A 17,811-nucleotide genomic window follows, 5' to 3' on the forward strand; every position below is an offset into this window, starting at 1 on the left:
CTTTGTTCATTCAGTGGAATTATACAAACACAGCAGAATTTAAATAATCTCCACTAAAGTTAGTTAAGAGATAATTATAGGTCTTTTTCTATTGACAATGCAGTTTTTTTTCATAATCATCAAAATCACACTTCCATAACTTATAACAAAGCTAGTTAAAAGAAGTGTGGAATTATGGCGCTGTTTCACTTATTTCACCTTGTGACACGGTTATACGTTAGTAGCCGTATTTGGATCTTATAGAGGCGAAAGAAGCCAGGGAACCACTGGAGTGTCTTTTCGGGTAGACATTTGGGTTATGCCGTAATGAGCGTGGAAAGTTCCAGCACGAAGACACCAAGAATGTGTTGATGGGACAGCTTTCAGAAAATCATGTCCGTCCTCCATCTTCTCTTGTCCTGTGTGTCACGTGTGTCGTGGCAATGTCAACCCTGAGAGGGAAAGTGACGCGTCACTACGTTATGTGGCGATGAGGCCTAAGCACTAACAATAAACAGGAAAAAAAAAAAGCGTACAAAAAGATACATATCTTCATCCCCGACCCACTGCCACAGAGACCGAGTTCGATCTCTTTTTATTGGTATTTTTCTCTTTAAAATCTTGTTTAAAGAGCAGATGATGAGCTTCAGTGTAATAAAACTTTTTCTTAGTGCTGTAATTAAGTTGGTGCTATTGTTTTGATTGCGAGACATTCAGGTATCGTGGGGATCTCCCAGTAACTAGGCTTGTATTATTCCCGTAAATCGAGGAGACAAGATGACATTGGGGTGAATGTGTGTGTGTGTGTGTGTGTGTGTGTGTGTGTGTGTGTGTGTGTGTGAATGTGAGTGGAGCAAAGAGGATGTACGTATTTGTCTGAAGGAAACACGCTTTCCGCAGCGGTGAGTGGACTGCCTGGGAGACTCGCCGCCTCGGGGTTGCAGCGGAGGAAGGAAAGTGTTTAAATGCCTAATCGTGTTGCTGTTATTGTTTCCGCATCACTCACCGACAAGCGGTTTCACTGCAGTGTTTGCTCAGCACCGCTACCGTGCTGCTCATCTCGACCCCTTCGTTGTTCTTAACTCTGCTAATGGAAATGACAGTCACAGTCTCATATGTTGCGCAGTAACCCAAAATTGCAGCACATTGGAAATAAGACCAGATGCATTGCTCCTAGCCAAGTGTTGAAATAAGTGTTTTATGGGCAAGTGGAATGAGCAAACACCCGCCGGGAGTTGTTCTAGTAGACAAGGCGTCAATTTGATGTCAGTTTATGCAGGTTGTTCAAAATAGTTTCATCAGAACCAACAATCACAGTCCTTTCGCTTAGTTGCTCGCCACCCACACAATTCTACACAACACACAATACGCCCACGGCCACGGCGGAGCAAGTGGAGCGTGAAGGGACCGCCGCCCACCTGATGGGAGGCGACACTCACCCCTGTCACCTGTCCCGCGGAATTAGGTGTTCCTCAAATCACTGCTCAAATTGATCAGATCGTGAAAAATCCAATCACTCAGTCGTAATTGATTGTCTCTCAACCTTTTGTGCCCAGAACGAGGCAGGATGGGCGACGGGGGCTAATGGGCCGACGTGTAATCAGTAATTGGGAAAGGAGTAATAGTTGGTCTGTTTGGTGGTTGGTTAACAAGTTAGGAAGTAATTGACGTTATTCCTCAAGATTCATAGATAAAGTCGAATGTGGCCAAACCTTCCTTGTGAGACGGAGAAACTACGGAGGTGTGAGGGCAGGAGGAGTAAGGGGCGCGGGTATGGGGGAGGCTTAAGCGTGTGGGGGTGAGAAGAGAGAGAGAGAGAGAGAGAGAGAGAGAGAGAGAGAGAGAGAGAGGTGAGGAAAGAATGAGACCCACACGCACGTGCCTGAGGAAGGAGATGCAGCGAAGATTGAGCTTGTGAGGGATTAGCTTAGAGAAAAGATGGTTAAGATAATGAATTAGTGAAGCTTGCATCGTTGTCCCTTTACTGTTAGTGGATGTGTGTTTATGGGAGTCCTGTTACAACTGTCTTCATTGTAGTGTTGGAATGCTACATACATACACTGAAGACAATAAATAACAGTGCTACAGGGACTGCTAATTATTCCTTCAGCCTCCCTTACCTAATGATCTATATTTCTGTGTTCTTACAGTAAAAATTGGTAGTAAAATAAGAAACTGTGCAGCTTCCCTTATGTTCTTATGTCATTATAGTAAATCAGTGGTATAAAGTTCAGATTCTCTATGTTCTTATGCTTCTACATTAAGCAAAAACAATAGAATAGAATGCAGCTTCTTTTATAATGCTCGTAGGTTAAGCATTGATAGGAAGATACTGCATACATCAACAACCATCATCACCATCATCGCAACCACCACAGTAACAGTCACCACCAATTGAGTTGTGACATGTCGGGGTAAAGAGGAAAGACGGCCACCCAATTAGTCCACCTGGAGGCCACTGAGGGACAGGGCAGGTGTGTCACTGACCGTATCCTCACCGACAATCACACTAATTCAATTAATTCCCCGCATCCTCATCGGGAAAGGTCAGTCCGTCCCACAAATGCCGACGAGAAGGAACATCTGGGCTAATTTGCATAGGGAAAGATGTACTAAGCCTTCCGGAACCATGGATGCTGCCAGCTGTCTGTCGGGTGTTGCTTTCATCGGGCGCAGTGAGAGGGGCAGGACGAGGAGGAGAGAGGTGAGTGAGAGGGACGGGAAGGGTTATAGAAGAAGGAAAGGGTTTAAGATCCTAGGGCGGAAGGAAGGAACGGAGGAACGGAATGGGTGGAGGCATGTTGATACTGATGAGTGTGTGAATTATTAAAGAACGGAGGAGAGAGAGAGAGAGAGAGAGAGAGAGAGAGAGAGAGAGAGAGATTAAGGAAAGGCTCGGGACTAAATTAATGGGTAATTAAAAGTGATAATTGGATAGCCAGGTAGGCGGAGAGAGAGAGAGAGAGAGAGAGAGAGAGAGAGAGAGAGAGAGAGAGAGAGAGACTCTGACTGACTGCAGGAGGCTGGACTGGAGACCCTGACATTTAACGGGGTAATGTCACGCTTGTCTGCTCCGTGACGTCATACATAAACAAACATATCCCGCTGGTCTCTTGTGTGGGAGTAATGACTGGCTTCCTTCTGATTGTGCGTATGTAGTAGCTTTGGGTTGGTAGGTGAGCTCATGTGGGTGTACTGTTTTTTTTTTCTTTTCTTCTTTTTTAAAGTAGTAGTAGTAGTAGTACATAAGAACATAAGAAAAGAGGGAAGCTAAAAGAGGACGCCATGCCTACACGTGGCAGTCCCTGTCCTACACGTTGCAGTCCCTGTTGTAGTAATAGTAGTAGTAGTAGTAGTAGTAGTAGTAGTAGTAGTAATAGTAGTAGCAAGAGCACTAGGGTTGGTGTAAGAAGTCACCAAACCTACATGTAGCAGTTCCTGTATAAAATATGTCTGCCCATTTTCACTGTCGTCTCCTTTCACAAATTTGTCTAGTCCTTTTTTTTTTTTTTTTTTTTCCCAAGCTCCCTATAGACTCAGCGCTAGCAACAAATAACTGGTTGTATATCCATCCATTCGTCCTTTTCTTCACGGCAGTTCCCTCTCCTTGCAAGCTTGTGTGGTGGAGTTTACTGATTTACTGGTTCTTATCGTAGAGAAAATCATAGTTATCGTACCACCTCCTGCTTATCTCCAGTACCACTTTGTGATCTGATGTAGGCCAAGCACTGTCTCTCATGCAGCTACTAGGCCAGCGAGTATCTCCAGGTTTTTCTCGGGTTTTTTTTTTTCTTTCATCACGAGGTGCAGATTAGTGGTAATTGTACTGTAAAGTGCGAACCTCTAATGATATATTCAGAGAGAAAAAAAAAGGGTGAATAATTATAGATAAACCTGGAGCAGCATATTATTCGTTTGTTGATAGCATGTAGATTACCGGGCTTTTCTTCTTTATGTAGTTACTGCCTCTTGTTGTGATGTATAAGGTTTAAACGAAGTGCTGCTTTATCATCTATGATCAGCTGGCTCAGTTGCGTGTTTTCTTCCACCACGTCAAATATAATTTCCGCTGCTGCTGCCACCACGACCTCCACCACCACGATGTCTGGCACCTCTACTACAAACAATAACAATTCTGCCAGTGATAATATATCCTGCAGACGTTATTAATTAGTTGCCAGTTTTTTTGTGTGTTCTGTTATGTATTTGTCTTTCTTTTCTATAGTTTGAATTTCTGTCGTTTCTTAAGCTGTCCCCGCCAGTCGGAATTTGCAGCTTAAAGGTGTGATTTCTTGCAGCGAGTGGCTTTGCGACGCAGGATCACCACTTGTAATTCCTTTTTAGCAGGTGTTCGTTTCTTTGATCTCCAGTCCTAGATTGCCATGTATGTGTTAATTTGAAAATAAAAGTATATGCACCAGCAACAATATAATTCCAAGACATACTAATGTCACAGACTCCATGCACAAATGATCGTAACTGACGATACATCTGCTAAGTCATCCATCAACTTGTACACCTAGAACCGCAAATTTTATCAGTGGAGTTTCTGCTGTTCATCCTGTTTGGCCGCACGAGCCGTCCAGAGGCAGTCTGAAGTCAACCTGCCTATTCCCACCTGCTGCTCCTTGGAAGACCTGCTGCTCAGGCCAACAAGTGGAAACGTGGATGATGAGAGCTTCAAATATTAATACCATAGCATTAGTCCCGTTTGGAAGAACATGTCTTAGAGACAAATTATGTTACTGGTAATGATTTTAGCTTTTTCTCTGCTCGACTGGAAATAATTTCTTCCCTCCTCGCTTCTTCTCTCGGGCCCCCTCAAGGTGGCTTCTCCATTACTTACTTAGCATTTGCGTCTTCCAAGATCATATCAATGCTTCAAATTATAGTCATTCCTCTTCACTTACGATGGACAGGGCCTCAAAAAATCCCCTGAGCTTTGTGCCCCCTAATGTCTGGTCCTCTACACCACCGGCCTCTGGAGTACCCCGCTACTCAACCTATGTGTGCTGTTTTTTCTCGTGCTTGCGCATTGGTGGGTGGAGACTGAGGCGCATCAGTCGTGTTTGGACCTCCCTCGAGAAATATTCTAAATCAACATCGTAACCCCGCAAGTGATATTCACAACAAATATGGGCCACCCTCAAGTTATAATTATAAAAACATTGGCTGGGCAAAACACGCTGTTTGGCCTGACACGAGTGTCTGCCGGAATATTGGTGCCTGATTAACGAAGCAAGCATTGCCTCGAGTGTTGCCTGCGGGAGGACACCTGCATGACCTCTCCTTTGCGCTTCCCCCGCCTCCTTCTTTACTCCCGCCCCCTTCTTCACTACACCCTTCCCCCACATGACAGCTTCTGGATGCCGCCACCACCCACTACTTCACCATCCACCCTTCCGCTCCTCCTCCTCCTCATCATCACCATCATCATCCTCTTCCTCCCCCACCTCCTCCTCCTCCTCCTCCTCCTCCTCCTCCTCCTCCTCCTCCTCCTCCTCCTCCTCCTCCTCCTCCTCCTCCTAATCGTCTTCCTCCTCCATTTTCTTTTGCTCCTCCTCTTTCTCCTCCTTCTCTTCTTCCTCCGCAGTTTCACTTATATTCTTATCTCATTACCTTGCTCTTCCACTTCCCCCCTTCATCCCCCACCTCCGTGTGCTCCTCCCCATTCTTCTCTGCTTGGCTTTTGTCCTCCTCCTCCTCCTCCTCCTCCTCCTCCTCCTCCTCCTCCTCCTCCTCCTCCTCCTCCTCCTCCTCCTTTTTTTTTTACCATTGGGTAGGTAAATTATAGAACTTCCTTTCAATCCTTTCTACAAAAATCTGTCAGTTTTCATTTCTTTACTGCATGTACGACTCCTAACTACTTACTAGCTCAAGCGGTAAGGAATGCTAGATGGGGCGGAGTTTTCTGCTGTACTGTCCTGTCTTTCTACCCTGTACCTAATTAGTAATGGTTACCAAACAGTTTTGTTATTACCGAAAACTCTGTTCATATTTAATTTTCCTTTGTTGTTCTCTGTATTCCCCCTTTATTCATCCTTCTTATCCTCCTCCTCCTCCTCCTCCTTTCCTGTGAAAATTCCATGTCAGTTTTTCCATACTGCATGGTACTTTTCCCAATTATTTTCCATGCCAGCGAAAGCTAGAGGGAGTGGTGGGTGGGAAGGAGCCTTCTCCTGTACTGTCGTGTGTCTCTTCTCTGTGGCTAGTTAGAAGCAGTTACCAAACATGGACCAAGAGGTTTGTTGCTGTTTGGCTTTCTTTTGTATTCCTTTGTTTTGCATTGTATTCCCTCCTCCTCCTCCTCCTCCTCCTCCTCCTCCTCCTCCTCCTCCTCCTCCTCCTCCTCCTCCTCCTCCTCCTCCTCCTCCTCCTCCTCCTCCTCCTCCCTCCTCCTCCTCCTCCTCCTCCTCCTCCTCCTCCTCCTCCTCCTCCTCCTCCTCCTCCTCCTCCTCCTCCTCCTCCTCCTCCTCCTCCTCCTCCTCCTCCTCCTCCTCCTCCTCCTCCTCCTCCTCCTCCTCCTCCTCCTCCTCCTCCTCCTCCTCCTCCTCCTCCTCCTCCTCCTCCTCCTCCTCCTCCTCCTCCTCCTTCATTCATATCCTTTTTCTTTATTATATCCCTTTTCCTCCACATCCACCTCTTCCTCCTCCTCATCTCCAATTCTCACTCACCTCTAGCTCCTCCTCCTCCTCTTCCTCCTTCTCTTCCACCTTGTCTTCCTCCTCCTTGGTTTCTTCTTTATCTGTGTTAAAACCTGTCCACTGGCTCCCCATCCACGTGAAGGTCACATTGTAACTTCGCATGCATTCCTATTTTTTTTTTTTTTATCCCACCCTACCAACTAAAGGATGGACACCTCACACCTCAGCTTCCACGCTAAGACTTGTGTAGACCGTCGTACCGTAGCCATTAGTGATCAGTTATTGCTTCATGCTTGCAAATTGTTGTGTCTTTGAGCTAGAGACGCAAGAAACTCATAGGGTATCTGTTAATGCTTGTTAATTGCTGGGGGGTTTTTAAGTTACATGTGTGAATAATTATTGTGATATTGCAGTATAATGACAACTGTATTATGATGCAAATTCTTTTTTTTTTTTTTTTCCTGAAGAGGGAATCCCAGTTTTCGCTGATTGGTTTAATAATATAGTTATCTATGCTATGAGGAGCAGCGAACAAAAGCAAGACAGGAAGGCAGGGAGGGGGGAGAGGCTGGGAGATGGAGAGGCAGGGAGAGGGAGGCAAGGAGGCAGCGACACCCGAAAGTCGACCAACCAGTTGACGAAGAGCAACATCCGCTCTGCCTGGTTTTCTTGAGGCCACACCTTCACTCCTTCCACTTCCACGGCTCCCTCGAACTCCTCCCCCTCTCCCTGATCCCTTCCTCTTCCCAGACTTCTTAGGCCCATATTGAGTACTCCATTCTCTGCAGAGCTTTGCGATGAGTATTGTATCACGTTATAAAAACCTTTTGTTGATTATTAGTTGAAAATTGAAAGAAGAAAATGCTCGAATGATATTTCGATTCTTAGTTCTTATACTAGTTTTCCTCTTTCGCTCGATCCTCTTTTCAATCCTTCTTATCTATTGTCGTACTTTATTTTATCTTATTCTTCCTTTACGCTTCTGTCACTTTTCCTCCAATGCTTTGTTCTCTTCCTCTGCTCTTAACTTCGCCTCAGAAAGCTGATTAATTAATTCGGGAGCAGCTGTGTAGATAGGAAAATAAATTACCATTAGTCCAACACACACACACACACACACACACACACACACACACACACACACACACACACACACACACACACACACACACACACACACACACACACACACACACCATAGATTAATGATCGAGCCAGCCACAGATCAGATGCATGCGACAATTTATCACATTGCAGTGAATGAATTATCTCTGTTTGTTTGTAGAAGAATTGGATTAACACGCACAAGTTCCATTCGTCAAAACAATTATCGAGCTATCAGCGACGATGATCTTTTGGAAAAAAGTAATAATAGATAATGATGTCAAGGTGATCTGTTGTTAGGGTTAAGTAGTTCGATGCTGCGTGTTAGGATCTTTTTGGTCTTGAGATTAATGATTGTAAAGTTTAGTTGTAACTTACACACACATATATCCGAATATTTTGGTGATAGTGGTGTTTGTGGTGGTGGTAGTAGTAGTAGTAGTAGTAGTAGTAGTAGTAGTAGTAGTAGTAGTAGTAGTAGTTGATGTTGTTGTTGTTGTTGTTGCTGTTGTTGTCATTGAAGTTTTTAGGTTAGATTTGTTGTCATTTTCGTAATTATTGTTCTTGTGGTTGTTGTTGTAGGACAATGTGTTGTGGTTGCTATTTTTGCCACCACTGCTACTACTGCTTCTGCTACTTCTTCTTCTTCTGCTGCTGCTGCTGCTGCTGCTGTTTCTGCTGCTGATGTTGTTCCTAACGATCAACAAATACACATAATCAAGAAAAGACGATTAGATATTATAAGATTAAAGTTTGTCCAGAACAAGATCAAAGTTTAGAATAAACTTGTTGAGATTGAGGATAAAAACTTAAACACACACACACACACACACACACACACACACACACACACACACACACACACACACACACACACACACACACACACACACACACACACACGCGCGCGCGCGACCGTTGCCTTGTCTTGCTACCTGCCCGCTGGAGAGTTGAGTGTTGAGGTAGGCCTTGTGTTGGCTGCGATATTCGACACTGAGCTGCCAATCACGTCACGGGGCGCTGTGTGGAGCCACGAGGAGACCGCCACCACCTCCTGAACCGTCCTCACTCTACCCTAAGGACCATATCCCTTTAATGAAACCATTTTTTACACTCCTGCGATGAGTGTGGGATGGCATCTTTTTCACCTGGCTTGTCGAAAGAAGTGTAGCAAAAAGAAGTTGAATATACTTTTTTTTTCTCGGCTTCCTATCCCCTCTTCCTCTCCCTGTCCTTCCTTACGGATGGAGTTAATTCGGTCGACACTCACGAGGCAGCACGTGGCCAAAGAAGCCGTAAGGGGAAGGCTAAGTGGTTCTGCCCCTTCGCGGAATACTCATGCTGCTCAACAAGAAGTCACATGATAAAAATGGTTCCTCTCCTGCGCGTGATTGACGGCAAAAGTAACTTGAGGAGGAGCTATTGTCACATTTCCTCTCTCCTACGTCCTTCCCGCCCTCCCCACGCCCTTCCACGCCTCTGTAAGCCTCTTCTCTTCTCTTCTCTTGTGTTCTCTTCTATTCCTCCCGTCTCCCTCACGTCATCGCGCCACATTTGTATGCTGACCTTTTCCTCGCGTCCCCAAGTCACACTCCGCCCATGCCATGAGTCTGAGCTTAGGTGGAGGAATGCGAGGACTCCCTTAGTGGCCATTTGAGTCTTGTCTGACACGTGAGGCGAAATGGACATCAGAACAGGGATTTTGTGAATGTCCCAGCAATGTTGTAATGGTCCTTCTCTTCCTCTCTCTTTCTCTCATTGTATTTTTTTCCCTTTTCTGTTTCCTCCTTTCTTCCTCCTCGTTGTCGTTGTTGTCGCCATTCTCCTCCTTCTCCTCTTTCCTGTTTCTGCCATTATATGCTTGGTATTTTCTTTGAGCCTTTGTTATTTACCTTCCGGCATTTCCCTTCCTTCAGGGCGACACTCCCGTCACATCTGGTGTCACTCACAAGTCACAAGTCAGATTGAAGGTATGCCGGTGTGTTAGAAGCTGACTTCCCTCAGCCTTTGTTTAGTAATGACGTGATAACTGGTATATATATATATATATATATATATATATATATATATATATATATATATATATATATATATATAGCATAACAGTAATGACGACGAAGACGATGATGATAATGATAACGATAATGACTTTAGGAGACAGATACATGAACACTTATAACGGTAAATAGAAACACAAAAACCACAGACACACAAAAGCACAAAACAAAAAGACGAACCGAAACATAATGAAACAGAGATACAAAAACAAAAGGAAAACACAGATAGACACAAAAGCATAGAGACAAACAGAGACACAAGCAGAAATAGACAAACATACAAAGAAAAACACAGAAAGAAACAAATGGAAACGGACAAAAAAACATACAAACACACTGACTGTGAGACACAAACACAGACAGAGAATGAAGCCCAATAACACCTTTCCATTACATTTAACAATTTGCTACATCCCAGAAAAAAAAAAAAAAAAACAGGACCTAGGATCAAAGGAGTTTACATCACGTCAGGCTCCATCTTCGAAGTTCCTCACGTGTCTTTCTAGTGTCCTCGAAGTTCCGCCGCTGCCTCGTGCTCGCCTAATGGTCACTCACTAATCCGCTGCAGAATGTGTAGAATCAAACCTGAAAGAGAGAGAGAGAGAGAGAGATAGAGATAGAGAGAGATGAGGAGAAGGCAAAGGCGATTTCCCTAATTCTCTCAACTTCAAGGAGGAAAAAGTGAAGGAAGAAGAGGAGGAGGAGGAGGAGGAGGAGAGTTAGGAGAAGGAGAAGAAAAGAAAATGAAAAGGGGAAAAGGGAAGAAGTAAAAGAAGAAGAAAAAGAGGAAGTAGAAGAAGAAGAAGAAGAAGAAGAAGAAGAAGAAATAGAAGAAGAAGAAGAAATAGAAGAAGAAATAGAAGAAGACGAAGAAGAAGAAGAAGAAGAAGAAGAAGAAATAGAAGAAATAGAAGAACAAGAAGAAGTAGAAGAACAAGAACAAGAAGAACAAGAAGATATGAAGAAAGAGATAGAGAAAAAAGAAACATAACAATAGACTAACATCAGTAATCCCTTTTCAAAGCAAGAACTAACAACCTGAGACTAAAAGACAGGAATGCACACTCGAACGGACACACTAATTGCATTTTTTTGCGACACATCTTAGAGGATTTAAAGCATTTTTTGTTTAGGGGTTGTCGTGGTACAGTGGAACCATGCGTGCTTTGGGGTCCGAGGGGTCTCCAAGCACACGGGTTCGAATCCTGTCCACAGTCAGAGTGTAAATTGGGCTTCCTCACTCGGGGTAACGGTTTCCTAGCGAGTGGGCTTTGAGATAGGAGGTACCCCAAAAAGTATCCCCTTTAGTCCACAAATTCTCATGAAAAGCCCACATGGTATAAAAAAAAAATAAAAGAAATTAGTATAAGATTTTTTTTTTTTTACAATCTAAGGAGAAGAAAGATATAGTATATGAAGTGTGGAAGAAGAGAGACAGTCAGCAGAAGAACTTGATGGACAGAACAGAATAAAAAGATAGGAAACAATATCAGGGGAACGCCGATACAAAGGACAAGCTTTCCGACCTACACCTGACCTGACATGAAGGAGAATGAGGAAAGAGAAGGATTGAATGGAGGGCCCAAGTATACTTATGTTTTATGGTATTCCTCTCTCTCTCTCTCTCTCTCTCTCTCTCTCTCTCTCTCTCTCTCTCTCTCTCTCTCTCTCTCTCTCTCTCTCTCTCTCTCTCTCTCTCTCTCTCTCTCTCTCTCTCTCTCTCTCTCTCTCTCTCTCTCTCTCTCTCTCTCTCTCTCTCTCTCTCCTTCCTCTTGTTGCTGCTTCTGCTGCCTTCACTTCATCAGTAAAACTTAACACATGCCTCGCGTTCTTTTCCATTATCACTTTTTTCCTATTTATTTTTGAACGTGTTAGAGAATATAATTGCAAGACTCAGAATTTGTATATTTTGTGTTTTACTGTCGACAGCAATTCGCAGATCACTTATTAAGACACGTTTTCTTTACTTTCAATTTTTTCTTAAGGGACAAATACTATCCCTTCTCTGATACCAGTACTGTATACTTCCCAAGATAATACGTATGTGTGCGTGTAGCAGGTGGCCGGGAGCCTTTGCCTTTACTATCCGACATCTTCTGAATATCATAAGTACTGCAGCCTATCATAGACAGCCAATTGAACAGTGCAGCGTGTGATTAACAACCTTGCTACATATAATAGCTTGGCTGCTGTCTGGTCTTCTGGTTTCCTTTAAATTCCTTGCGTTCATAAATCCATCGTACATACTATCAGCTTCACTGTTAACGTTCTCTTTCAACTTCTGCATTAGTGTGTCAGGGAGGAGAGCAAGTCAAAACACTAAGGCATCTTCCATCACACAGGCGCCATCACGTGTATTCTTTGCGATGTGCCCTCCCCTTGGTGTTAATATTGTTTACGGTCGTGGCCGCGGCAGGGAGGAGGAAGCGTCACGGGTGGCTGGGTGTGCATTATAATAGCGATAACGTGAAGATGCCTGGCCCAACATTAAGGGGGGTTAAGTATTTATTTGCCAGTGATTGTATGCAAATGTTAATGATGTGGATGTTTGCCAAAAGTGTGTTTACTCATCTCAGTAGGGAGCCCAACTAATGTTATGCTTATACAACGATGTAATTGCTGTAAAAAAGAAAATAGTACATAAAAAGCCTGACATTGGAGAGAAAATAAAGCCTAATACAAGCTTACATTAAAAGTTCCTTTCTTATTGGTGCTGAAAGGAAAACCGTCTGAAGTTTAATGAAAAGCTGTCACATTGCTTCAGTTTGGAAACATACGACTTCTTTTGTAAATTTTTTGCCTTGTGTAAGAGTCTCGCGTCCTCCTCCTCCTCCTCCTCCTCCTCCTCCTCCTCCTCCTCCTCCTCCTCCTCCTCCTCCTCCTCCTCCTCCTCCTCCTCCTCCACCTCCCCAACAAACACTAGTAGTTATATAAAGAGTATATATTTCCTTTTCACTCTACTAAAATTCCATGTGGTTTTTCAATATCAAATGGTTTCGCCTTTTTATCCAGCCAGCCTCAGATGGAGGGAGAGGTAGGTGGGGAGAAGCCTTCTGCTTTGCTGTCCTGTCTCTTTCACTGGTAGTTAGGAAATAGTCTCAACAAACAGCCTAGTAAGGACCTCAGGATCTGGTTTTGTTTGTCTTCCTTTGTATTTTTTGTATTCTTCCTCCTCCTCCTCCTCCTCCTCCTCCTCCTCCTCCTCCTCCTCCTCCTCCTCATTCTCATCCTTAAAATTACCATAGAAAACAACAACAAAGGACAAAACCAATACAGATTTTATTTTCCACATTTGGGACTGTAACCTCCAGGACAGCTTCCATTTCTTTCCCATTTTCTTTATGCGTGGCTTCCTTGCTTCCAGAGTCCTATTACAGACGCAGGAAGGGAAGGAGATAAAGAAAGCGGAGATAAGGAAGGACTAAACAGCCTTGTTTTTTATTCCTATACGGACACTATGAAGACAAAGGACGGAGAAGCGAACGTTGGAGACAAAGGTAGAGGAGGAGGAGGAGGAGGAGGAGGAGGAGGAGGAGGAGGAGGAGGAGGAGGAGGAGGAGGAGGAGGAGGTGGAGGAGGAGATGGAGGAGGAGGAGGAGGAGGAGGAGAAGAAGAGGAGGGAGGAGGAGATGGAGGAGGAGGAGGAGGAGGAGGAGGAGGAGGAGGAGGAGGAGGAGAAGAGAAGAAGAAGAAGAAGAAGAAGAAGAAGAAGAAGAAGAAGAAGAAGAAGAAGAAGAAGAAGAAGAAGGAAGTGGAGATGGACAAGATGATGGCAGTGATGGAAGAAGAAAAAAAGAAGAGGGAAAGGAGACGTAACAAGTACTTTTCTTCCTGTATTTTTTTCTCCTTCTTTTTCCATTTTTTTGTAATGTGTTGTTTTTCCATCTCTTTTACATTATCTTTTTCTTTTTGTTTGTATGATTATTTTTACCTATAAATCATTTTTATTAGTCTTGCGTTTGCCTTTATTTACTCGTGTGTGTGTGTGTGTGTGTGTGTGTGTGTGTGTGTGTGTGTGTGTGTGTGTGTGTGTGTTTTCCGAATTATTTTGGTTAGAATTTGGATATCGACGAGTCGTTAATGAAGCGTGAATTACGAGAGCCAGAGTGAGAGAGAGAGAGAGAGAGAGAGAGAGAGAGAGAGAGAGAGAGAGAGAGAGAGAGAGACGGAGGAATGTCTCTCTCCCCCGAAATGTCTTAATCCACGTAATGAAGCGAGTAATTGGAGTGGTCAGTCTGCCTCTACTTTCCCTTTCTCCTCCTCCTCCCCCTCCTCCTCCTCCTCCTCCTCCTCCTCCTCCTCCTCCTCCTCCTCCTCCTCCTCCTCCTCCTCCTCCTCCTCCTCCTCCTCTTCTTCTTCTTCTTCTTCCTCCTCCTCCCCCTAGTATAACACCAGTTGCGGTCATCCCTCAGTAATCTCTCTCTCTCTCTCTCTCTCTCTCTCTCTCTCTCTCTCTCTCTCTCTCTCTCTCTCTCTCTCTCTCTCTCTCTCTCTCTCTCTCTCTCTCTCTCTCTCTCTCTCTCTCTCTCTCTCTCTCTCTCTCTCTCTCTCTCTCACCATCCTCTTCATTTTGTATCGAATTTTCCGCTCGCCTTTACCTTTTCCTTCCCTCGTCAGAAAAACCCTCTTGAGGAAGGCATTTGTGGCACGTGGAGGTTTGGTGGGACTGTGGGAGTGGAGGGAGGTAGGTATGGAAGGTTAAGGATAGAGGGAGGGAAGGAGGGAAAGGACAAGGGAATGTGAGAAGAAAGAAAGATACCTACTTACTGATGCATTAAAATCACTGTCGAGTTTTTGTACTAATAAAGTGCCTTGGAAACTCTCTCTCTCTCTCTCTCTCTCTCTCTCTCTCTCTCTCTCTCTCTCTCTCTCTCTCTCTCTCTCTCTCTCTCTCTCTCTCTCTCTCTCTTTACAGAATAAACTTTTTGCTTTCCTCCAGATGACACACTAACCAGGCGGGGCTTTGTTCTTGCTGCTCAGTCAAGAGATACAGACAGACAAAAAAGATTGAGTAAGGGAAAAAAAACTAATCTAAATCACCACAGAGGAGAGAGAAGGAAAAAAGAAAAACAAGCTTTGATAAATTTGCAAGTCCGATAGTGTGATGATATGAAGGCTGCATCTTACTACACATTAAGCAGGATGGACTAGAAGGGGAGATCAAGTGGTGGCAGCAGCTGAGAGTGGGCAGATTATTGTACGCTTGTCTCTGAGTTTGGTAAGACGAATTTAACTGCCTTTCTTTCTCCTTTTATCTTCTCTTCCTTCCTTCTCCTCCTCCTCTTTCAGTCGTGTGCTAGTCCCGAGCCAGGTAAGGCAAATGTTCAATATTTCCTGTCTCGTATTGAAAATCTTTATTGCCTTTGTCTGCCTCTTCTGTTTTGATGATGTTTAATTTTTCAGGGTGGTGGTGGTGGTGGTTTTATTGTTGCTGTTGTTGTTGTTTTGGGTTGTTGTTGTTTCTATTAATTTTGTTCACTTTATCTTTCTTTCTCTTTTTAGTTTTTTTTTGTGTGTGTCTTGTTTTCTTCTTCTTCTTCTTCTTCTTCTTCTTCTTCTTCTTCTTCTTCTTCTTCTTCTTCTTCTTCTTCTTCTTCTTCTTCTTCTTCTTCTTCTTCTTCTTCTTCTTCTTCTTCTTCTTCTTCTTCTTCTTCTTCTTCTTTTCCGCCCCCTCCTCCTCCTCCTCCTCCTCCTCCTCCTCTTCCTCTTCCTCTTCCTCTTCCTCCTCCTCCTCCTCCTCCTCCTCCTCCTCCTCCTCCTCCTCCTCCTCCTCCTCCTCCTCCTCCTCCTCCCCCTCCTCCTCCTCCTCCTCCTCCTCGTTGTTCTTCTCTTCCTCCTCTTTTTTTTCCATGATTCTTTTGCATTTAATTATTACTTACACTACTACTACTACTACTACTACTACTACTACTACTACTACTACTACTACTACTACTTTTACTACTTATGCTTCATCATCCTCCGTCTGAAAGTGAAATGGAAGAAGAATTTTATAAAGCTGCTGGAAGCGATACCGCATGAGACCTTCGTTTGCTTACGGGGCGATAGAACAGAAGTTTATCCAGATTGTGAGTCTGGGAGGCCACGCATGAGTGACAATATGGGCAGTGGAGGACATTAACTTTAGTGGAGGTTACTGACTTTTCTCCTTTCAGTCTGACAATTTTATTTTCCTAACTTCCCCTCCTTCTTATCACAATTTCCTCCTCGACAGATTGCAGTTTCCTGGCTTACTGTAGCTGCTTCTTAAAATAATGGTCTTAAATTTACTCGGCACTCCCTCCAGTTTCCCTGATATTAGCTCGGTTTCTTCCACTGATTTAAATTTTATCATATTTTCCCTCTAAACACTCTTATTTCTCATCTTTTTAAGCCCAACACACTTTTTCTGCAGCGCTTCTCTTACCCCTCCTTCAACCCCCTTGGTTCTCCTCGGCTTCCTCACCTCACTGCAGCTTCTGTCTCCGGCCCACTCCGCCTCCCTTGGTTCCCTCCTGCACTCCTCGGACCCCCTTATCTCCTCTGGGCCCCGTCCTCAGTGAAGCAGATCGAACTCGCTGCCGTGTGTGGCTGCGCTATTTGGACTTGATCGCCATATCGTTTGTATAGCGTCGGCGTGACTTAGTCTTCGTCTCCACCTGTGTTGTTATCTCGTCATGCGTTTCCAAGTTCCTTTAACTTTCTGGGAACGCCGCGGGAATTCAAATAGTTATTTCTCTCTCTCTCTCTCTCTCTCTCTCTCTCTCTCTCTCTCTCTCTCTCTCTCTCTCTCTCTCTCTCTCTCTCTCTCTCTCTCTCTCTCTCTCTCTCTCTCTCAAGGAAATTCAGGCATTAATATGTGTTTTCTGAAGACGTCCGGAGAAATTGGTGGTGTGTGCAAGACCTCGAGGAGGAAGAGTGTGGGGATGTGTTCCCTGTGATAGATGAATTGGTGGATGAACAGCCGTACAGACAGACAGGCACACAGACAAACAGGTGGATAGAAGGGTATGAACAAGAACAAAGTTGGACAGAGAGATTGGTATGCAAGTAGACAGACAAACAAACAGATAGGTAGATTTTTTCGTCATTGAAATCAAACGCTCTGCACGGTGTTAGTTATTTACCTTTGTTTATTTGACTTCAGACTCACATGTGGCACCATCAATTATATCAATTCGCCAGAATTTCAATCCATTATATTTCCTGCTCTCTGAGGACTTTGTTCTCAGTAGTTTCTGGTATTGACGAAATTTTTCTCATTGTTCTTAAAAATTGTGCTTTCTTGCTCGCGTTCTGCTTGGCTGCCTCAGTAAACTTTATTTTCTACATATTTTTACTTTCATTGTCACTACAAAAGAAAATACTTTTCCTAAATTCGTTAAATTGTTGCCAAAAACTTTAATTTGCAGTTTTCTTTGGTTTATTATGTAGCAGGAATAGGGAGATTCATGGAAGTCTATTAATTCATAAAGTTTTTTTTTTTTTTTTTTTTTTTTTTTTCTTTTTGTTGCATGGCTAAGACCTTTGCATTGAATATTTCAGAAGCGTTTTACGCACAGTCTGTCATACACATTATGTTTGAATAATCTTTAACATATTCGGTATCAGTTTGTCATATACAAAGTGAAACCTCTTACCCTTAGTTGAATGTCCTCAGTCGTCTCCGTCAACGTTTCTTCAGTTCACAAGTCCCAACTCTATACCGTGTTCTGTCCATCCAGGTAAGAAACAACTTCATTTTAGAGCGTTTTCTTAAACCGTATTCTACAATAACTTAAAGTCAAAAGCCATTCTTGAATTAATCCATTAAAGTGGATGTCATGATTATACATATCTTGATTTATATTTTATTGATTATATGTAAATATTCCACAACATTTCACTGTCAGATTGATGGTTATTGATCCAGTGGATCCAATGAATACATGTCTGTACTAATGAAAGTCTAAATTTTAACTTAGGCATAAAGCACAGCTTGTTTGGAGGATTGTTTATATGATAAAAATAAAACTTTATAAAGGAGAAACGTGAAAAAAGTTAATTTC

At 43.5% G+C, this 17,811-nt stretch overlaps 1 long non-coding RNA gene across 1 annotated transcript in view; it reads left to right on the top strand.

Moving 5' to 3' along the window:
• Positions 1–17,458, top strand: part of LOC123505030 — a 184,282-nt gene extending 166,824 nt beyond the window's left edge. The window contains exon 4 of the long non-coding RNA XR_006675023.1: positions 17,410–17,458. This is a non-coding gene — a long non-coding RNA (uncharacterized LOC123505030). The remainder of the gene's footprint in view (positions 1–17,409) is intronic.
• The last annotated feature ends 353 nt before the right edge of the window (positions 17,459–17,811 follow it).

Source organism: Portunus trituberculatus, chromosome 17 (assembly GCF_017591435.1).
Source record: "Portunus trituberculatus isolate SZX2019 chromosome 17, ASM1759143v1, whole genome shotgun sequence".
NCBI lineage: Eukaryota > Metazoa > Arthropoda > Malacostraca > Decapoda > Portunidae > Portunus > Portunus trituberculatus.